Here is a 24377-nt window from a genome sequence, read left to right on the forward strand (position 1 = left end):
GGTACTACAGGTGACTGATAAGGGGGAAGATATAATAGCCCATTTCGATAAAATAAATGAGTGGCCTTCTGCAGGCTAAATTAGACAAGAGTGTGGAGGGGAGAAAGAAAGTTCACCTCATTTGATAACAATGTTATGGGAAGTCTGGAAATTACAGTTACTATAGCCTTCACCTTGAGTACAGTTATGTCATACAGTATTAAACAGCTCATAGTCATCCGTTTGGGGCACATTGTACTTGTGGTAGCTTGACCATTAGGAAATGGTTAGGGTGGTTTGACTACAGTGAAGGAGAGTCTTATTTCCCATGGGAAATTAAGGCTGATTTTATGTAGCAGTGTGGAAATGGAAAAGAAGCTGCTATTGGAAGTGTCATGGAGGATAATGATGTACACACTACCAATCTGATGAATGTATAGAGTTTGACAGTTATTACAGAAACAATCTTTGATCAATCTCCCTCTTTTTGCTCTTTAAAAATGAAGTACCAAACTAAAGATAATTTAAGATAGAACTTAAATATATTTTAACTACTGTACCATCAATACAATAATTCTGATTAATCTAAATTAAATAATATATCTCTCAAATGTAATGGGAAAAGCAGTTATATGTATTATTGTGAGATGGTTAGGACAGTTGATTCAAGGACTGCACATTAGTGTGATTACATCTGATTGTCAAGGTATTATGAGATCCAGTGCATTCCCAAGATAGCCTAAATCATCCCTCTACCCCTAATTTAGAACCATATAATGAGTATCATCATTAGATACTGTATATACAGCTCAAGGGCTATCTTTTAGCTTCCCCATAGGACTAGTTTGTCTGCAAAGCTAGGGCTTGATGTATACTATGTCTGATGTTTGTGACTCTCCACTGTGATCAAATTGGGTTTCAAACATGCAGAAAATAGGTGACGTAGAATCCCTGATTGTCTCCTCAGTCCTCTCAAACGATCAGAGATTCAATTTACGAACAGTACTGTCTACTTTGAAAAGAAAGGCTGTTATACATATCCAAGTGAGGTATTTGACAACCATTCTCATCACTGTGACTATTTCCCTTCCATTTGAATACATTCATAATTTATTTATTTTTTCTTCATTTGAGGGCATTAACTTTGCCAAAATATCTACAGTTGATTATTCTCGGTTGTGTTGACAGAAAGAGAGAAAAAAAGCTCAGATTGTCAGGTTGTAGCAACGCCTCAGGAGGTGGTTTGAAGTGCCATTTAGTTTCTTCATCATGGCAAAATATCATGGGACTTTTTTCTGTTACATCTGAGAATCTCTTCGCTTTACAGTACCATACTGTAGGTGTTGAACAAAACAACTTTTTCACTGGAAAGTTAATGTCTTCAACAGAAGCAGATGTACTTGGTCTAAGTGAAGTGGCATTTTGTAACAATATCAGCTAAGATATCAGCGATAAGAGAATGCAGCGAAATTTGGATAAATGTTATTTATTCCAGGATGCATTTTTATTTTTTAAATGTATTTAACCTTTATTTAACTAGGCAAGTCAATTAAGAACAAATTCTTATTTACAATGACGGCCTACCAAAAGGCAAAAAAATCTAATAAAACATAGGACAAAACACACATCACAACAAGAGAGATAACACAACACAACATAAAGAGAGACCTAAGACAACATTATTGGGCATAAACAACAGCATAAAGGGCAAGAAAGTAGAGACAACAATACATCCCACAAAGCAGCCACAAATGTCAATAAGAGTGTCCATGATTGAGTCTTTAAATGAAGAGATTGAGATAAAACTTTCCAGTTTGAGTGTTTATTGCAGCTCGTTACAGTCGGTAGCTGCAGCAAACTGAAAATAGGAGCAACCCAGGGATGTGTGTGCTTTGGGGACCTTTAACAGAATGTGACTGGCAGAACGGCTGTTGTATGTGGAGGATTGGGGCTGCAGTAGATAGCTCAGATAGGGGGGATTGAGGCCCAAAAGGGTTTTATAAATAAGCATCAACCAGTGGGTCTTGCGACAGGTATACAGAGATGACCAGTTTACAGAGAAGTACAGAGTGCAGTGATGTGTCCTATGAGGAGCATTGGTGGCAAACCTGATGGCTGAATGGTAAAGAACATCTAGCCGCTCGAGATCACCCTTACCTGCCAATCTATAAAGTATGTCTCCGTAATCTAGCATGGGTAGGATGGTCATTTGAATCAGGGTTAATTTGGCAGCTGGGGTGAAAGAGGAACGATTACGATAGAGAAAACTAAGTCTAGATTTAACTTTAGCCTGCAGCTTTGATATGTGCTGAGAGAATACTCCCAAGTACTTGTATGAGGTGACTACCTCAACTCTAAACCATCAGAGGTAGTAATCACACCTGTGGGCAAAGGGACATTCTTCTTACCAAACTACATGACCTTTGTTTTAGTGGTGTTCTGAACAAGGTTAAGGGGAGAGAAAGCTTGTTGGACACTAAGAAAGCTTTGTTATAGAGTGTTTAACACAAAATCTGGGGAGGGGCCAGCTGAGTATAAGACTGTATCATCTACTTATAAATGGATGAGAGAGCTTCCTACTTCCTGAGCTATGTTGTTGATGTAAATTGAGAAGAGCGTGGGGTCTAGGATCGAGTCTTGGGGTACTCACAGGCAGTGGCTGAAACAACAGATGTTCTGACTTTATACACTGCACTCTTTGAGAGAGGTAGTTAGCAAACCAGGCCAAAGCTGTACTACAGACACCTGTCGTCGTCGTGGGAAAGACTCATTGTTATCTTTTCGTGAAACAACGGGTTGCAGTAAAGAGCCAACCTGGATACTAAGGAGATCCTGAGGGAAATCGACGAGTACCGACAGCTTTACGCTATGGAGGAACAACATACTCCATCTTGGAAAGATCCGACTACCTCACAACAGAACTTTAATCCGACAAAAAAAAGAAAAACAGATTAATCTACAGACACTGACGATTTACTTACCGTTGAAGTAGAGGCTAGTGCTCTGGCTGGAATCCATGCAACACTGGAAAAGTTGTGTGAAGAGATAGCAGGGCTGAGGGGGAGTTTGGAGTTTAGCCAGAGTGAAAATCTCACGCTCCAAGCAGAGAACAAGGCATTCACAGCTAAGGTTAAAATCCATGATTCCAACATGGATTGTCAACTCAGGGAAAACAGGGTGTTGAAGGAGTCGCTACTAGACATAGAAAGTCGTAGCACGACTGAAAATAGTTTTTTTTCTGGGATTCCTGAGGACAAATCCAATAACCTAGAGGGCGCGATCAGAGAATTCATACAATCTGCCTTGAAACTTTCTATAGACTGTAAACAAGGTGGCTTTCCACCGAGTACACAGACTTGGACCTCGGAGCGACAAGACCAAGGATCTCTGACCGATCATCGCAAAATTTGAACACTACCAACAAAAGGAGCTGATCAAAAGCAGGGGAAAGGAGCTAAAAGGGACCAGATTCGGTCTCAATGACCAATTTACAAGGGAGATAAACGAACGTCATAAGAGACTGTATCCGGTACAAAGGCAACAGAGGGAGAAGGGTAAGCGTGCCATTCTCATTATGGACAAACTCTTTATAGATGGGCAGCTATTCCGAGACAGCTCCATAACACCATGGCTGTACTAAATTCTACAGGGACTTCAGGTTACGAAAAAATGAAAGTATGGGAACTGTAAAAATATCTGAACACTATGAAGTGGATATGAACACACACGTACTCAATTACATGCTCGCTTACATATACGGACTTATACATACACACACCTGACCACACTCTCTTCTCTCTTTTTCTCTTTTGTCTTCTCTTCTCTCTCTACTGTCGAGAACTGTTTTATAATTTAATATTTTTCTTGTTAGTCTATCTTTATTTATGTATTTGTCTACAAGTTTGTATATTTTTACAAAAAGTAAGGGGAAGATATCAGAATAGGGGCATTGGGGAATAATAACATATTTTACGGAATACATTTGTACTGTAGTGAAGCCTTCTCTAGAGTAATGCAAGGTTTCTTTCATGTCCATGTGAAATCTCAATTGCTATGGAAATGCTTGGATTTGTTTTTCTATGATGTTAAAGGTAATTATGATGCAACTATGACGGCGATACGATATGGATTACAATTACCATCATGAATATTAAGGCTATACTCACTTCATGTTACACACATAGACACTCAACCATGCAAATTGGAGGAGTTATTATTTATTTGGACAGCACACATTATAGTCTTACTCTTACACTGACATCGTATACTCTAAATAAATCACATCCAATATCATACACATCAACCTACTCAGATTTACCACACACAAAATATCTTGTCTCAATTTTCTAACATCTGTTGCACTGGCTGACAGGCAAACAGGCAAAGAAATAAAACAAATATTGCTAGAAACTATTTCTTGAATTCTAAATACAGTTGAAATAGGAAGTTTAACCTGTTGGGGATAGGGGGCAGTATTTGCACGGCCGGATAAAAAATGTACCCGATTTAATCTGATTTGATTGACACACCTAGGACATTATGTTATACAATACATGCATGTTTTGTTCAATCAAGTTCATATTTATATCAAAAACCAGCTTTTCACATTAGCATGTGACGTTCAGAACTAGCATACCCCCTGGAAACTTCCGGTGAATTTACTAAATTACTCATGATAAACGTTCACAAAAAGCATAACAATTATTTTAAGAATTATAGATACAGAACTCCTCTATGCACTCGATATGTCCGATTTTAAAATAGCTTTTCGGTGAAAGCACATTTTGCAATATTCTCAGTAGATAGCCCGGCATCACAGGGCTAGCTATTTAGACACCCAGCACGTTTAGCACTCATCAAAGTCAGATTTACTATAAGAAAAATGTTATTACCTTTGGTGTTCTTTGTCAGAATGCACTCCCAGGAGTTCTACTTCAATAACAAATGTTGGTTTGGTTCAAAATAATCCATTGTTATATCCAAATAGCGGCGTTTTGTTCGTGCGTTCAAGACACTATCCGAAAGGGTAAATAAGGGTTGCGAGCATGGCGCATTTCGTGACCAAAAAATTCTAAATATTCCATTACCGTACTTCGAAGCATGTCAACCGCTGTTTAAAATCAATTTTTATGCCATTTTTCTCGTAAAAAAGCGATAATATTCCGACCGGGAATCTGCGTTTAGGTAAACAGACGAAAGAAAATAAAGCATGGGGTCAACTCGGGCACGCGCCTAAGCCCATAGTACTCTGATCGGCCACTTGCCAAAAGCGATAATATGTTTCAGCCAGAGGCTGCCTCGATATCGTTCAGCTTTTTCCCGGGCTCTGAGAGCCTATGGGAGCCGTAGGAAGTGTCACGTTAGAGCAAAGATCCTCAGTCTTCAATAAAAAGAGCCCAGATGAACAACAACTTGTCAGACAGGCCACTTCCCATATAGAATCCTCTCAGGTTTTTGCCTGCCATATGAGTTCTGTTATACTCACAGACACCATTCAAACAGTTTTAGAAACTTTAGGGTGTTTTCTATCCAAAACCAATAATTATATGCATATTCTAGTTACTGGGCAGGAGTAGTAACCAGATTAAATCGGGTACGTTTTTTATCCGGCCGTGTCAATACTGCCCCCTATCCCAGACAGGTTAACGTGATGACTTATTTATTCAATCCACTAACTATGTTTAATTGTTACCTGATTAAATTAATCATGTAACAATTAACTCATTAGGAATTTGGGGCACCACAAGTTACCAACTCCTGAATTAAACTCTAGAAGATATAAGTTATAACAGTATATCGATAACAATCACCTTTTAATCATTACCTCATATCAGTTCTCATTCTGAACAGTCGTAAGCTTCCTGGATCTGCAAGAACCCCAACCTTTGGTGATTATTCAGTACTACACAAATTGGTTTAATTCTTTATTTACTAACTAACTACAGTGGCAAGAAAAAAGTATGTGAACCCTTTGGAATTACCTGAATTTCTGCATAAATTGGTCATCAAATTTGATCTAATCTTCATCTAAGTCACAACAATAGACAAACATTGTGTGCTTAAACTAATAACACACAAATGATTGCATTTTTGTTGTCTATATTGAAAACATAATTTTAACATTCACAGTGTAGGTTGGAAAAAGTATGTGAACTCCTAGGCTAATGACTTCTCCAAAAGCTAATTGGAGTCAGGAGTCAGCTAAACTGGAGTCCAATCAATGAGACGAGGTTGGAGATGTTGGTTAGAGCTGCCTTGCCCTATAAAAAAACAATCACAAAATTTGAGTTTGCTGTTCACAAGAAGCATTGCCTGATGTGAACCATGCCTCAAACAAAAGAGATCTCAGAAGACCTAAGATTAAGAATTGTTGACTTGCATAATGCTGGAAAGGGTTACAAAAGTATCTCTAAAAGCCTTGATGTTCATCAGTCTACAGTAAGACAAATTGTCTATAAATGGAGAAAGTTCAGCACTGTTGCAACTCTCCCCAGGAGTGGCCGTCCTGCAAAGATGACTGCAAGAGCACAGTGCAGAATGCTCAATGAGGTTAAGAAGATACCTAGAGTGTCAGCTAAAGACTTACAGAAATCTATGGAACATGCTAACGTCTCTGTTGACGAGTCTACGATACGTAAAACACTAAACAAGAATAGTGTTCTCGGGAGGACACCACGGAAGAAGCCAATACTGTCCAAAGTTTGCAAATGTACACCTGGATATTCCACAGCGCTACTGGGAAAATATTCTGTGGACAGATGAAACTACAGTTGAGTTGTTTGGAAGGAACACACAACACTATGTGTTGGGAAAAAAAGGCACAGCACACCAACTTCAAAACCTCATCCCTACTGTAAAGTCTAGTAGAGGGAGCATCATGGTTTGGGGCTGCTTTGCTGCCTCAGGGCCTGGACAGCTTGCTATCATTGATGGAAAAATGAATTCCCAAGTTTATCAAGACATTTTTCAGGAGAATGTTAGGCTACCTGTCCGCCAATTTACGTTTAAGCAGACTGTGTGGTGACCTAGATGAAGATCAGATTAAATTTTATGATCAATTTATGCAGAAATCTAGGTATTTCCAAAGGGTTCACATACTTTTTCTTGCCACTGTAAATAATAACATAGAATACACATACACACTTACATGAGACAAAAGTCCCTAGTGGACTGACAAGATATTACGGTTTGTTACATCATAGATGGGAAGGGGGAACATGAGAGAGAGACAAAGGGAAAGAGACACTTATCGTACATTTGGAAACTACTCTCACAGTAACCATTTACTTTGCACACAAACCACCGGCAGTTTTGGAATAAGAAGTAATGAATGTATTTACGTATGGATGTCTTTGTTCATCGTCTATCTCTGTTGAAATCAATCAATCCTTCTATGGGAAGGGGTCGATTGGTGTAAGGCTCTGGTTGTCCACCAGAGGTCACAATGTCCTTCTTCTTAGTTGTCCTGGCTTCAATGGGCTGTTTCATCAGAGCAGCTACTTAGACGCACCAATGAATGTCTAAGATGGGATTTTCTCCTTCCCACATCGTGTCTTTAGTCAGACTTTGAAGCACTTTACACGCGCAGCTGCAGACTGGCGGTATCCTGGTCTGGTAGGTGAGGTTATCTTCTTGGTTCAACGTTTCAACCATTTCCCACATGTAGCTAATGCTCCATTGTTTTCGGTCTGGTAGGTGAGGTTATATTCTCATCTAGTGTTTAGGTTGAGAGTTTCAGAGTTTCCAACCATTTCAACGTTTGGACCACGGTCTCAGGTCTTCTGGTATGATATGTTAATTCTTAGTCAGTCCTTTTAAGCACTCTGGTCGAAAAGGGCGGTTCCATCATGTTGACAAGCTCCCTGACCTCATTCGGGGCATGGCTACTTAATGTGCAAAGGATATTATTAGAAGATTTCTCGTATGACTCCTAAAATCACATTCCTATCTTAACAAAAATAGTTTCATCCATTGTCATATCACATAGACAACATACTGGATGGAAAGTTGAGAGCCCGATGGGGTTTCTTTCCTAAGTTACAGTATTTGGTTCATACCGTTTTTAATAACAACACAAAGTGAAAAGCAATATGACATTATTATTATTTTGGTCCCCACCGACCATTTCCCACATTCGGATGTTAGAAATATTATTCCAAAGTTTACTCTTTGGTCGTTAGAGTTTTTGGGGGGCAAAATGTCTCTGTAACAAAGAACATTCAAATCTTGATACTAAAGAGCAAGAGAGGGTTCTCTGCTGCATAACATTTACAATTGACGTGAGGTATCATAAAACTGCCCCCCCCCCTCTTCTCTGGGTGAGAGGTGTCTGGTTATCGTCAGCCATTTGCCAAGCTGATCTGAGGCCTTGTATCCTCAGCCAGGAGAGTCATGACACCTGTGTCCACTACAATATAGCTCTGTCTGATCAAGGTAATAGAGGGAGATTATCATTGAATGTCCTCTGGATCAGAGAGCAGTCCATTCTTGAAAATAATGACCAGTCTTGTCTCCTTTAGTTATGCCTGTTCCCGTGGTTTCTCTGTCTGTACGGTCTCTACACCCCGTGGTGGTGTCCCTCAGATGACAGTGTCCCATCACAAGTCTCCTGCCAATACCATTAGCCGTCCCCTCCCTCTCAGCCCAGGGGGTGTTTTTACTGCCCCCGCCTCCGCGTCGCCTCTCCCTCAACTCTCTCAGCAGCGGACGCCTTGACAGCAGGAAACTCACCGGCATTTTTCCCCTGAGTGAGCAATTTCCCAGCCCTTTGCCAGTGCTGGCAGTTAAACCCCATAGGGCCTCAGCCTTTATCATTGTTCAAGGCATCAAATGAGTGTGTGTGTGTGTGTGTGTGTGTGTGTGTGTGTGTGTGTGTGTGTGTGTGTGTGTGATTGTGAGTGTCTCAGAACTCAGTATACAGTGCAGACATATTCCCACAGTCTACCTTAGCCATTCAAAAAGAAGGCCATTTGAGTTTGTCATAGTCAGGAACCTTTGTGTTGCTTAGTTAGGAAACCATTTTTATTTTATTTAACCTTTATTTAACTTCTTATATCTAGATGTTCCGCTAGCGGAACACCGCTCCAATATCCAATGATAGGGCGTGGCGCGAATGACAAATTCCAAAAAAATCCGAAAACTTCAATTTTTCAAACATATTACTATTTTACACCATTTTAAAGATAAGACTCTCGTTTATCTAACCACACTGTCCAATTTCAAAAAGGCTTTACAACGAAAGCAAAACATTAGATTATGTCAGGAGAGTTTCCAGCCAGAAATAATCAGACACCCATTTTTCAAGCTAGCATATAATGTCACAAAAACCAAAACCACAGCTAAATGCAGCACTAACCTTTGATGATCTTCATCAGATGACACTCCTAGGACATTATGTTATACAATACATGCATGTTTTGTTCAATCAAGTTCATATTTATATCAAAAACCAGCTTTTTACATTAGCATGTGACGTTCAGAACTAGCATTCCCACCGAACACTTCCGGTGAATTTACTAAATTACTCACAAAAACGTTGACAAAAAACACAACAATTATTTTAAGAATTATAGATACAGAACTCCTTTATGCAATCGCGGTGTCCGATTTTAAAATAGCTTTTCGGTGAAAGCACATTTTGCAATATTCTGAGTAGATAGCCCGGCATCACAGGCTAGCTATTTTGACACCCACCAAGTTTGGTACTCACCAAACTCAGATTTACTATAAGAAAAATTGGATTACCTTTGCTGTTCTTTGTCAGAATGCACTCCCAGGACTTCTACTTCAACAACAAATGTTGGTTTGGTTCCAAATAATCCATAGTTATATCCAAATAGCGGCGTTTTGTTCGTGCGTTCAAGACACTATCCGAAAGGTAACGAAGGGTGACGCGCCGGCGCATATCGTGACAAAAAAAATCAAAATATTCCATTACCGTACTTCGAAGCATGTCAAACGCTGTTTAAAATCAATTTTTATGCGATTCTTCTCGTAAAATAGCGATAATATTCCGACCGGGAGACGACATTTTCGTTCAAAGACTGAATATGTAAAATGGACTCTTCACGTGCACGCGTTCCTCCGTCTCATTGTTCTCAGATCGACCACTATCCAAATGCGCTACTGTTTTTCAGCCTGGGACTGCAGAGTCATCATTCAACGTTCTGGCGCCTTCTGAGAGCCTATGGGAGCCTTAGAAAGTGTCACGTTACAGCAGAGATCCTCTGTTTTCAATAAAGAGGCTAAAGAAGGCCAAGAAATGGTCAGAGAGGGCACTTCCTGTTTGGAATCTTCTCAGGTTTTGGCCTGCCATATTAGTTCTGTTATACTCACAGACACCATTCAAACAGTTTTAGAAACTTTAGGTTGTTTTCCATCCAAATCAAACAATTATATGCATATTCTAGTTTCTGGGCAGGAGTAATAAACAGATTCAATCGGGTAAATTTGTTATCCGGCCGTGAAAATACTGCCCCCTATCCATAACAGGTTAACTAGGCAAGTCAGTTAAGAACAAATTCTTATTTACAATGACGGCCTACCAAAAGGCAAAATGCCTCCTGCGGGGACGAGGGATTCAAAATAAAAAATAAATAAAGTATAAATATTGGACAAAACACATATCACGGCAAGAGAGACAACACAACTCTACATAAAAAGAGACCTAAGACAACAACATAGCAAGGCAGCAACACATGACAACACAGCATGGTAGCAACACAACATAACAACAACATGGGAGCAACACAACATGGTTGCAGCACAATACATGGTACAAACATTATTGGGCACAGCACAAAGGGCTAGAAGGTAGAGACAACAATACATCACACAAAGCAACCACAAATGTCAGTAAGAGTGTCCATGACTGAGTCTTTGAATGAAGAGATTGAGTTCAAACTGTCCAGTCACTAGCTGCAGCGAACTGAAAAGAGGAGTGACCCAGGGATATGTGTGCTTTGGGGACCTTTAACAGAATGTGACTGGCAAAACGGCTGTTGTATGAGGAGGATGAGGGCTGCAGTAGATAGCTCAGATAAGCTGACTACATTTTTATGCACCGGATAACATAGTTCTCATTAATTATTTTTTTGGTCTAGGCTATGATGAAATTATGATTGTGTATTCTTGTCTTCAAATCAATATGTCAATTCACAACAATAAATCCCCCACTGCCAATCATTTCCTTTATTCTGGGTTTAGGCTGATTGTCTATTATTAACTAATATTACAACATATATTTTAATAATTACGATTTTCTATAGCTTCCTATCTGCATTAGGTACAGATCTAAAACCAACTGCAGTGAGTTCCCATGCAACAGCAATGTGTTTCCAAATTTCCACTTGTTTGAACATCTACAAATATTTGTTTTCAATAGGCCTACCATGCAATAGCTACCTAGAATAGGTCTACTTTTCAATAACTAATAAGTAGGAGGTCCAATCAAAAACACATATGTTGACCAATGGGTAAAATAGGTTGTGTAGATAACCCTCTAAGAAAACCAATGGTCCAAACCTCATGTCTCTATCATAATCTGTTCAAAAGTTATTTCACTTTTTACCCTTGTATGATGGCCAAAATTAGGGTGACTAAATCAATTGAGGGCAGAGAAAAAAAGTGTTCAAAAATAAGGAAAATTGCACAGCATCACGTCAGCTAGGCTGGATGATGTGCGAGAATGAAGGCTACTTGACTGGATTACTTTCCCGGTGAACTCGTTATGTTTCTTCTCGAATCTGTGGGATAGAAAACAATATAGAGTTGAGATAGATATCGATTTTGACATGTAGTTTTTTCACATTTTAGTATATGCTTTTGTCACACCCTGATCTGTTTCACCTGTCTTTGTGCTTGTCTCCAGCCCCCTCCAGGTTTCTCCAATCTTCCCTATTATCCCCAGTGTATTTTGGGGTGGCATGTAGCCTAGTGGTTAGAGCATTGGGCCATTAACCAAAAGGTTGCTAGATTGAATCCCTGAGCTGACAAGGTAAAAATCTGTCGTTCTGCCCCTGAACAAGGCAGTTAACCCACTGTTCCTAGGCCATCATCGTAAATAAGAATTTGTTCTTAACTGACTTGCCTAGTTCAATAAAGGTTAAAAATGTATACCTGTTTGTCTGTTGCCAGTTCATTATGTTTTGTGAAACCTACCAGTGTTTTCCCCTTGCTCCTGTCTATTCTAGTTTTTCCCGTTTTTGACCATTCTGCCTGCCCTGATCCTGCCTGACGTTCTGTACCTTGCCACATCACACTGGATTATCGACCCCTGCCTGCTCTAAACCTTACACTGCCTGCAGTTCTGGACCTTTTGCACCCTATCTGGATTACTAACCTCTGCCTGCCCTTGACTTAGAAGGTTTTGCCTGCCCCTGTACTAGTAATAAACTTTTGTTACTTCGACACTGTCTACATCTGGGTCTTACCTGAAACGTGATAGCTTTTCACATTTATTTCTCACAAAAACAAGCGTATCTTTGTGAAATGTCAACGGAGCACAGAGTACTGCAAGCTTTTTATTTAAAAGCCTTTTACATTTTATTCAGCTCATGTCATGCTAATTTAGCTTTTTGCGACCTACGGGAACAACTTTGAAGACAACCACCTCAACATGTAAAATCCTCAAAAGTTGTGACGAGAAAGCTGGGTGCTTAATACCACATGTATTAGGTTACGAAATCGGACTTTTTGGATATACTGTTAAAATGTTTTTTGAGAAAGACCCCACTGAACGATACAGAGCATGAAAATTGTATTTGTCTTTGTAAAATGTAATTTACAACATAAGGAAGTTAGATTTCATCACCAAAGCGTGTTTTCACCCACTCTGGAAACCCTACAACATGCCACATTTCCATTGCTTCCTATATGCATGAAGAACAGACTGGGTTCTGATGGCTCGTTAGAGTTTGACTAACAAGAGGCACACATTTTTCAGATGTGCAGATATGGCTTACCTAGGCCTCATATCTTTCTTTCCCCCAATCTGAAAATAGCTCAGTCAGACCTGACCTCTCTCCCCCTTTCCACCCCTGCACTCCTTCATTAGTGTAATGAGCTCTCTCTGCTGCCATCTAGATAGTCAATGTCAGCTAGACTGACCTGCAGTCACATCCCACTGGGCACAGACTTCAGTTCAACGTCTAGTTTTGATTTACATTTGGTTGAATTTTCAACTAACGTCAATTCAATGTGAAATCAACAAAAAAGGTCACTATGTCAAGGGATTTAGGTTAAAAGTTGGGTGAAAAAAAATACTAAATGCACTTATGTTGATGACTTTTTGCAAATCCAATCAGTTTTCCATATTTTTTGCTGTTGAAATAACGTGGAAACAATGTTATTCAACCAGCTTTTGCCCAGTGGGATTCTAATATCACAAGCAGTCCCTCTTCCTCTTTCTCTAATGTGATTTGAAACTCTCTCAATTGATGTTCCAGGAGCACAATCAGATTTACACCCTCACAATGATGTCTCCATCTTCAGGTGAAGATATTATGTAGTCATGCAGGAAACACCATCATGGAAAAAGGTCCTTGTAACCACCCTGGTTTTTGGATGGTATTTTTTGTGAGTTTGTGGTTGTTTTCGGTAGACAGTGTTATACATCAGGGAGCCAATCAGTGCGCTTCCCACTCCATATCCAGAAGAGCGAGATTGTGGGCCGCCTCTGTTGGGACTCTATGTTCGTGGACCGCCCTCGGAGACATGCTGTCTGCAAAGTATCTCGCCTTTTCTCTCCAGGCCCTGCCGATTGTATCTGGGGCAGATTATTTAGCTAATTAAAATGTAAAACAGTCTTTTAATTGCACCATAGGACCTGGTGCCATAATGAGTGCATTTTTCAAAGACACCAAACGAGAGCAGATTGTGAGTATGGAGCACTATAGGACTCTTGATTTCCATTTTTAACACAAACCTATCTCCTCCTCATTACTTCTGTAATTTCCTGCTGAAATTGCATTCTGGGGGCCTTTTTCAATAGGTTGTTTATCCGTTTTTTTTAAACACGGTGACCTCATGCATCAGAGGAGTTAGCTCTTTCATTCAGCACTTCAATACATCCATCTGAAAAGGCAGGCAGAGAAGCATGTGATGATGTAATTTCGACTCTCCCTCTTCCTCAAACCGCTCCAAATATTCACATTTCAAAAGTCAAGTTCAAGACATTGTGTTTCTGCACCCCACAAAATCTATCCAGCTGTGCAAATGAGATTCAGAAATCTCAAAAGTACATCCAGATAGTGCTAATTGAGCTAAGTTAGCATTGTCTTGCTGATGCTGTGTAATGCTACACTGGAAGCTACCTCCTCTGACGATAAAGGCCTTGGCGTGAACACCGATGACCAAACAAAGGCTGAGGCGCCAAATAATGAAATCCTAATGAAAAGCATTCCCGACTAAAGTCGAGGCTCTTATCAGTCCAAAAAAACACGTGACTTTTTCATCGCTCAAGGAGCCTCTTTAACATTTTACAACAGCAAATCAAAGTGAGATCCACTGCAGCCTCCAGAGCACAGTGTGCACCCGAGTCACGATGAGCAAGACAAAGAGCCAGTGAGATCAGTTGGAGCATGGCTCAAAGAGAATCCAGAATGAGACACTGTTATCTCTCTATTATTATTCAAAAGGAGCTGCTTCCTCTCTCCTCTTCATCCCTCCCAAAAACTGTATAGCTCTAATGATGGCAGAGAGAGGACAGGGATAGATTGAGTTTTCAAAATAAGCCCAATTACCACAACATCTGTCTGGCTGGGGTGCAGTCAATAGAAGACAAAGTGATGTAACTGTACACCTAAGCACATCCTGTTCCTTCCTTTATACATCAGTGTGTTTTTTACCAGATCATTTCTTATTTGTGTTTTGGTTTGATGTTGCTATGGTCAAATTATTTGTTGAAAGAAGACAACAAATCAGAGAGGGGAGTGGGTACAGGACAAAGTCCTCTAAGACCTGTCTGTTCTGAAAGATGTAGTTCCCCCTAAGATCAGGGCCCGTATCCACAAAGCATCTCACAGTAGGAGTGCTGATCTAGTATCAGTTTTGCCTTCGAATAAGATTACATTGACAGATCGTAGATCAGCATCCCTACTCTGGGATGCTTTGTACGGTAGATACAGGCCCTGATCTGGGAGTGTCCTCTCAGGACCAAGATTGTGGATCATGGGAGCCTACAAGCCAGCATGATTGTTGTTGGAGAGAATACAATGCTCTTCAAAATCAGCTATCATCTTATTTAGTCTTACATACAGTAAGAGGTTTGTGTGTGTAACCCTAATTATTTGATTTAATTCATTATCACCTTCTTCGAAGGGCCAGTGCGTTCGATGATAAAGAGTCGGGTTACAATCAAGTTATTTTTTATAGTTAGATACACTGCGTATTTCTGATTTAGAAATATATATTTTTTATTCCAAAACCATGTATACATGGCCAATGATAACAGTTATGTACACTCTTAGAACCCTTTGTAGAATCCTTTTTGATACTACAGTAGGTAGAACCCTTTTGGGTTCCATGTAGAACCCTTTCCACAATGGGTTCTACCTGGAACCATAAAGATTTCTCCTATGGGGACATTCGAAGAACCCTTTTGGAACCCTTTTTTCTAAGAGTGTACTGTATATATTTACCCAGCTATGTATACAACGGGTTATACATTATACCTGTTGACCATTGACATTGGCAGAAAACACTCTTCAAAATGAATGACGCAGATCACCCTGGCCCACTTCGCCCTGTCCCTGACTTCCTTGCTCTGGCTGGGTAATGGGTAAAGCGATGAGTGAAGGGGCCTTCATCTGCTGGGAAAAAAACCCCATCTCATTTTCTGCTCAGCTGCCTCTGCCCCATCCTGTATCCATGGAGAATGGCCCTTTCCAGAGCTAATACACGTTGGAAACACCTATGTCAGCATCTAAATTGCTAAAGGATCTCACCCTATCCTTTCCATCAGTGGTTTCAGGATAGAAATGAAAAAAAGGGATTCATCACTCAAGACTGATTGAGGAAATGGGCTTTACCTATACAGTAGGACCAATGCATCTAGGACCTAGCACCACAGAAAAGTAGGCAGAACTTCCAAAGAGACTGCATCAGTTACGCACCACAACCTATTTTCATTTAGTCCTACTTTATAAGCTGGATCTATAAAGTTGCTCAGTAAATTCAGAGAACATATCAAAAGAGTCGGCAAGTCCAGATACTTACAGCATGCAGTCAACTAACAATGATGTGTTGTAGTCTCTACCTTCTTGACCTTTGTGCTGTTGACTTTACCCAATAATGTTTGTACCATGTTTTTGTGCTGCTACCATGTTGTGTTGCTACCATGCTGTGTTGTCATGTTTTGCTGACTGGTTAGGTTGTTGTCTTAGGTCTCTCTTTATGTAGTGTTGTGTATCTCTTGTATTGATGTGTGTTTGGTCCTATATTTATATTGTATATTTTTTTTTTATCCCAGGCCCTGTCCCCGCAGGAGGCCTTTTGCCTTTTGGTAGGCTGCCATTGTCAATAAGAATATGCTCTTAACTGACTTGCCAAGTTAAATAAAGTTTAAATTAAAAAACGAATAAAAAACTAGTACCAACACTGTTACACTTGGAGAAGCAGACGCACACGTATTACCAGATTTTAAGAGAGTGATTGTTCAAATCAAATCAAATAAAGGTTTATTGGTCACATACACATGGTTAGCAGATGTTAATGCGAGCGTAGGGAAATGCTTGTGCTTCTAGTTCCGACAGGGCAGCAATATCTAACATGTAATCGAACAATTACACAACACACAAACCTAAGTAAATGAATGGAATAAGAATATATACATATAAACATATGGATGAGCAATGACAGAGCAGAATAGGCAAGATGCTATAGATGGTACAAAAAAACAGTATTTACATATGAGATGAGTGATGAAAGATATGTAAACATTATTAGAGTGGCATTATGACAGTGACTAGTGATCCATTTATTAAAGTGGCCAATGATTTGAAGTCTGTATGTAGGCAACAGATGACTGTTTAACAGTCTGATGTCCTTGAGATAGAAACTCCGTCCCAGTTTTGATGCACCTGTACTGACCTCGCCTTCTGGATGGTAACGGGGTGAACAGGCAGTGGCTCGGGTGGTTGTTGTCCTTAATGATCTTTTTGGCCTTCCTGTGACATCGGGTGCTGTAGGTGTCCTGGAGAGCAGGTAGTTTGCCCCCGGTGATGCGTTGTGCAGACCGCACCACCCTCTGGAGAACCTTGCGGTTGTGGGTGGAGCAGTTGCCGTACTAGGCAGTGATAAAGCCCTACAGGATGCTCTCAATTGTGCATCTGTAAAAGTTTGTGAAGGTTTTAGGTGACAAGCCAAATTTCTTCAGCCTCCTGAGGTTGAAGAGGCCCACACTGTCTGTGTGGGTAGTCCATTTCAGTTTGTCTGGGACATGTACGCCGAGGAACAAAAACGTTCCACCTTCTCCACTGCTGTCCCGTCGATGTGGATAGGGGGGTGCTCTCTCTGCTGTTTCCTGAAGTCCACGATCATCTACTTTGATTTGTTGACGTTGAGTGAGAGGTTGTTTTCCTGACACCACACTCCAAGTGCCCTCACCTCCTCCCTGTAGGCTGTCTCGTCATTGTTGGTAATCAAGCCCACTACTGTTGTGTCATCTGCAAACTTGATGATTGAGTTGGAGGTGTGCATGGCCACACAGTCATGGGTGAACAGGGAGTACAGGAGGGGGCTGAGCACGCAACCTTGTGGGGCCCTAGTGATCAGCGAAGTGGAGGTGTTGTTTCCTACATTCACCACCTGGGGGCGGCCCGTCAGGAAATCCAGGACCAAATTGCACAGGGCAGGGTTGAGACCAAGGGCCTCAAGCTTAATAATGAGCTTGGAGAGTACTATAGTGTTGCATGCTGAGCTATAGTCAATGAACAGCGTTCTTACATAGGTACAGGGGCGGAAATCCCGGGGGGGACGGGGGGGACACGACCCCCCCATCCTGGGAAAAATATGATTCGTCCCCCCCAATATATCACTGAAACATAACTATGTAATTTAAATAATATTAATAATACGCAATGAAAGCAATTGTGCTGATTATAGACACTTAATAGCTCGTTTTTAAGTTTCAAAAGATTGCGACCGTCCCACCCTTTGCCTCAATGGTTTGATCCACTGCCAGTTCCTTAGTTGGCAAGGTAACAGAGGGGTCGTGTCTACTGTCTGAAAGGCACTCAATGCACGTAACTGACGTGAGGTTAATCCAGTCAATCGCGCACACACACTAGCTGAATATGCAGAGCTAGCGCGCAAATATTAACTATTAAGCTAGCTAGTACCTATTCCATTTATGTGGCGTCGTCAAAGATGGAATCTTTGCTATCGTCAATTTATTCCAAGATCAGCATGCAGATGATGTAAGTTAGTGCTTCAAAGTCCCTGTGATAAGGTTAGCGATAAACTGAAGTCCAAACTGAACAGAACTACACTCTCTTCTACCATTGTCTTAAATATATTTAATGGTCTCGTTGCAAAAGCTAAATTGTCGCAAGGGAACTTTTATTTATTTATTTTATTTCACCTTTATTCAACCCGGGTAGCAAAGATTATAGCAAACACCACTGAAACTGAATTGGTGCTCCCTAGCTTTGCAAATTCAGCTATTGTTGGGAGCCAGCCAATATGAAACAAACTATTAAAATTACAAAAGGTTGCAGCATATGTTCTGTAAATGGTGAACTCATACAGCTGTCAACTTATTGTCATTTTAATCCATTTCACATTTGCTAGCTACCTTTTAGATCGAAGCCCAAATAGAATGATAGAAGATGGTAGAAGCCCATCTCCTACTGTAAATAACCTACACACTGTGTGTGTGTGTAGCCAGCCAGCCAGCCAGCCAGGTAGAAAAATGGCAGAAAAATAAAAGACGGACATCAGAGTATTTTTCAATACACCAAAACGCAAAGTAAGAACCCTAGTAGCCTAATATCTCAAAGACTAGTTGATAAAATGTTCATAAGAAAGAAATGAAATTCTAATGGAAATGTTTCACAATGATGTTATTAGGCAGAGCAGGCAACAGATGGCACACAGACAGCAGAGTTGGGGACAGATATGCAGGGACAGACTGGCAGAGACAGGGAGTCTCAGGTAAGTTTGTTGAGTCTTTGTTTGGCAACATTATGAAAGGTTCTCCATTTTTTTTACTTGTAAAATAGGAACATAATTGGAAAATGCCATGGATACCCCCACTCTCAACTTAAAATGGTGACTGAACTAAGATTTGTTAAAGGCAATGGTATTGGTGTTGTGATTAGTTGTGTAGTTTTGGGTACCGGTAGTTAGGAGTACGGCAAACACCTTATATCTTTGGTTCCTCAATATACATTTACCATATTACAATGTAGGCTATGTGTTACAGCACTACTTTTGGTGTCCCCCTCAGGAATTGCTCTTGAGAAAATTTAATGTAATTGTCCCCTCCAAAGTTGATATCAGATTTTCGCCCCTGCATAGGTATTCCTCTTGTCCAGATGGGATAGGGCAGTGTGATGGCGATTGCATCGTCTGTGGACCTATTGCGGTGGTAAGCAAATTGAAGTGGGTCTAGGGTGACAGGTAAGATGGAGGTGATATGATCCTTGACTAGTCTCTCAAATCACTTCATGATGACAGAAGTGAATGCTACAGGTCTATAGTCATTTAGTTCAGTTACCCTTGCCTTCTTGGGTACAGGAACAATGGTGGCCATCTTGAAGCATGTGGGGACAGCAGACTGGGATAGGGAAAGATTGAATATGTCCGTAAACATGCCAGCCAGCTGGTCTGCGGATGTTCTGAGGATGCTGCTTGGGATGCCGTCTGGGCACAGAGAGGGAGAGCCCATAGTCCTTGGTAGTGTGCCGCGTAGGTGGCACTGTATTATCCTCAAAGCGGGCAAAGAAGGTGTTTAGTTTGTCTTGACGCAAGACGACGGTGTCCGTGACATGACTGGTTTTCCTTTTGTAGTCCGTGATTGGCTGTAGACCCTGACACATGCATCTCGTGTCTGAGCCATTGAATTGTGACTCCACTTTGACTCTATACTGGCATTTCACTTGTTTGATTGCCTTGCGGAGGGAATAACCACACTGTTTGTATTTGGCCATATTCCCAGTCACCTTTCCATGGTTGAATGCGGTGGTTCGCACTTTCAGTTTTGCGCGAATGCCGCCATCTATCCACAGTTTCTGGTTAGAGTAGGTTTTAATAGTCACAGTAGGTACATCTCCATACACTTCCATAGAAACGCACTCACCGAATCAGCGTATACATCAATATTATTCTCTGAGGCTACCCGGAACATGTCCCAGTCCGCGTGATCAAAACAATTTTGAAGTGTGGATTCTGATTGGTCAGACCATAAGCAGACAAATATACAGTAAATCTAATAAAACACTCTATAACGTACACTACCGTTCAAAAGTTTGGGGTCAATTAGAAATGTCCTTGCTTTTGAAAGAAAAGCACATTTTTTGTCCATTAAAATAACATAAAATTGATCAGAAATACAGTGTAGACATTGTTAAGGTTGTAAATGACCATTGTAGCTGGAAACGACTGGTTTTTAATGGAATATCTACATACTGTTGCCATACAGAGGCCCATTATCAGCAACCATCACTGGCACGTTGGCACGTTGTGTTAGCTAATCCAAGTTTATCATTTTAAAAGGCTAATTGATCATTAGAAAACATTAACCTTCTCAACGTCAACAGTGAAGAGGCGACTCCGGAATGCTGGCCTTCTAGGCAGAGTTCATCTGTCCAGTGTCTGTGTTCTTTTGCCCATCTTAATCTTTTATTTTTATTGGCCAGTCTGAGATATGGCTTTCTCTTTGCAACTCTGCCTAGAAGGCCAGCATCCTGGAGTTGCCTCTTCAATGTTGACGTTGAGACTGGTGTTTTGCGGGAACTATTTAATGAAGCTGCCAGTTGAGGACTTGTGAGGCATCTATTTCTTAAACTAGACACTCTAATGTACTTGTCCTCTTGCTCAGTTGTGCACTGGGGCCTCCCACTCCTCTTTCTATTGTGGTTAGAGCTAGTTTGCGCTGTTCTGTGAAGGGAGTAGTACACAGCGTTGTACGACATCTTCATTTTCTTGGCAATTTCTCACATGGAACAGCCTTTATTTCTCAGAACAACAATAGACTGATGAGTTTCAGAACAAAGTTCTTTGTTTCTGGACATTTTGAGCCTGTAATCGAACCCACAAATGCTGATGCTCCAGATACTCAACTAGTCTAAAGAAGGCCAGTTTTATTGCTTCTTTAATCAGGACAACAGTTTTAATCTGTGCTACATAGTTGCAAAAGGGGTTTCTAATGATCAATTAGCCTTTTAAAATGATCAACTTGGATTAGCTAACACAACGTGCCATTGGAACACAGGAGTGATGGTTGCTGATAATGGGCCTATGTAGATATTCCATAAAAAAATCTGCCGTTTCCAGCTACAATAGTCATTTACAACATTAACAATGTCTACACTGTATTTCTGATCAATTTGATGCTATTTTAATGGACAAAAAAATATGATTTTCTTTCAAAAACAAGGACATTTCTAAGTGACCCCAAACTTTTGAACAGTAGTGTATATCTGTCATCGCCTTAAATGTTACATTGGCCGTGCATGCGTCCTCATTCTTTCTGCTCTCATTTTAGATTTGGATTTACCATAAAAGCAAATGAACAATAGGACTTTTCCCAGCCAATCCTTTCTGATAAACCAAAGATGGCACTTTTTTGGAGCTTAAAGGGCTGGACTGTCACCTAGTCTTATGAATACCATTTATATTATGCATTGGTGAAATAATATATCACAGTGGTGGGTTGTGTACATTATAATACTGGCTCTATTTCTTTCCATGGCTCATATGGAATGGCCCTGATGCAATTTATAAAATCAGTGAGACAATCTTCAAAAGCAGTCATATGCTGTGCTCCACCCAATACACTGCAATATGACATTAAACAATGTGCTTCAAACTGGATTTGTTTAATCCCTACATTATAAGGATTTGTATAATCCTTAAAACTACCAACATACAATGTATTGCTCAAAATGTGGGACAAAGGACTAGCACTGACACATTACTTTAAAGTTCATCTACAAAGTGAATGTGGAAAGGGATTTAATAAACGCCAATTAATGTTGACAACGTCGGCCGTGACAAGATCAACAAGTACAGGAGGGGGGAAAAACAAGTATGAAAGTATTTGTCTGCATGTGTCGATTTATGTCCAGTCAAATAATATGTTATACTTGCACAATTTTAAAGCAGCAAAATGGAAGAAACAAAACAATGCAAGGAGTCACATTGACATTCTGGCATTCACCACTTCTTACACTTCCATTCAAGCTTGTCCTGTGCCAAGGAGATTTATGAGATTTATGACAATACCTCTGTGATAGAACAGAAATAATAATGTTTCTAAAGGGGCAAGTACATGAGTTATAAAATGCATGCCAAGGAAACTGACAAGCACACTAAATGAATGACATGTCATGTCTCTGAGTGTATTGCATTGGAGGACATTTCAAGGGCCTTTTTATATTAACAAGCATTGCTTTATTTGGAGGCGAGCCAGACAGTGTATCTAACAGAATGAATAAATATTTAATCAACATTACCTTACTGGCATCGACTTTGCCACTTTGAGAAAAAAGTTGCAGATTGCAGACAACGCAGAATGAAATTTTAACATTGAGGAGATGAAGTATGTTGGTCATCTGTTCACGTACAGCATAGTGTGGTGTGTCCTCTTGTGTGTCAGGATGAGGAAGGTAACTGTTAGGTCCATGTGTCTAAAAATACTCTGTTGAGTCCTTAGGATTTTCCTTCTGAGACAGGTCAATGATACCAGCACATTCAATGATGACAATGTTCTAAAGAGCAAAAATTGAACGATTACAGTTTATTGTGAGATCATCCAGTCTTGCACTGAATCTGTGAGAGAATTGAAGTCAACACGCAGAACATATGAATCTCAATCACTCAGGCTAAATACTGTGCAAAACATGAGCCAAGGTTTCGCAAGCATGTTGAAAATCTCTGCATGTCTGCCTAATAATCCGAAGCTGCAGCGCTGCATAGAATGTAATGTAAGGTGATTATTATACTTACAGTTGCATTACCTGTCATTGGATGAAAAGCTGGCTTTGACACTTAGCTGTGATTTTTGTGCTCCAATGAACCCAGCTATCACATAACATTCTGAGAACCATACTGTTTGTTTCTTAGAGCTTGGAGAGAGTGTGGTGTCCTATGGTTATTTTACCCTATGGTTACCTTCCCACAATGTTCTGTGAAGTGTGCAGGATAGTAGCTTGGCTTTGGAACATTCTCATCACATTTAAGGAACTTGACAAAAATACGTTAATTTCTTGGATTTCATTACTTTAACAGAATGTTTCCTAAAAGTTCAAACATGGTTACATTTAATTTAGGTAATGTTCTAGGAACGTTCCCCAACTGGTTTGACATTGGGAATGTTCTCAAATGTGTCCAAGAACATTAAGAAGCAATGTTCTTCTGTGGGAATTTCAGTACTTCAGCATAACGTTTCCTACAGGTTTCCTCGTAGTTCTATTTAAAGTCATGTTAAGAAAACTTTCCATAAAAACCACAAAAAATGTTTTAGCATTCAGAGAATATTCTAAGAACGTTATTTAAACACATATACATTCCGTTCTCACCATCAACAAATCTCTAGCATCGATCTTGTTAAAGATGCACTATGCAGAAATCGCTCTGACATTTCCTGGTTGCTACATTTCTAATAGGTCGCCTAATTTCAGTTTATGTGGCAAAACAAGCAGGTGTAGTGTAGAGAATCATTGTACCATCTCAACCACTGTGAAATATATTTTCCATAACCAAAAATATTGTATTTCCAGCTGTTTGAAGCTGGTGTACAAAACCAAAAGTAAAAGACACAAAAGTGAAAGAGTTCAGGTGGGCCTTTGCGCTTCAGCAAACAAAGGAAAGGAGGGGTGCTCAACAACAATGCCAAAAATCACAAGAATGGCTTACCAAGGAAAACTTCCAAAAGGACTAATTTGAGCACAGGAGGTTGATGGCACCTTAATTGGGGAGAACAAGCTTGTGGTAATGGCTGGAGCAGAATTGTTGAACGGTATCAAATACATCAAATACATGGTTTCCACGTGTTTGATGCCATTCCACTTACTCCATCCCAGACATTATTATGAGCCGTCCTCCCCTAAGCAAACTCCACTGAATTCAAGGTAAAAAGGAGTTGGTGCGGGCCTCCCGAGTGGCGCAGTGGTCTAAGTAGCTGTGCCACTAGAGATCCTGGTTTGAGTCCAGGCTCTGTCGCAGCCGGCCGCGCC

The sequence above is a fragment of the Salmo salar genome, chromosome 09 (genome assembly GCF_965601325.2).
Source record: "Salmo salar chromosome 09, fSalSal1, whole genome shotgun sequence".
Taxonomy (NCBI): Eukaryota; Metazoa; Chordata; class Actinopteri; order Salmoniformes; family Salmonidae; genus Salmo; species Salmo salar.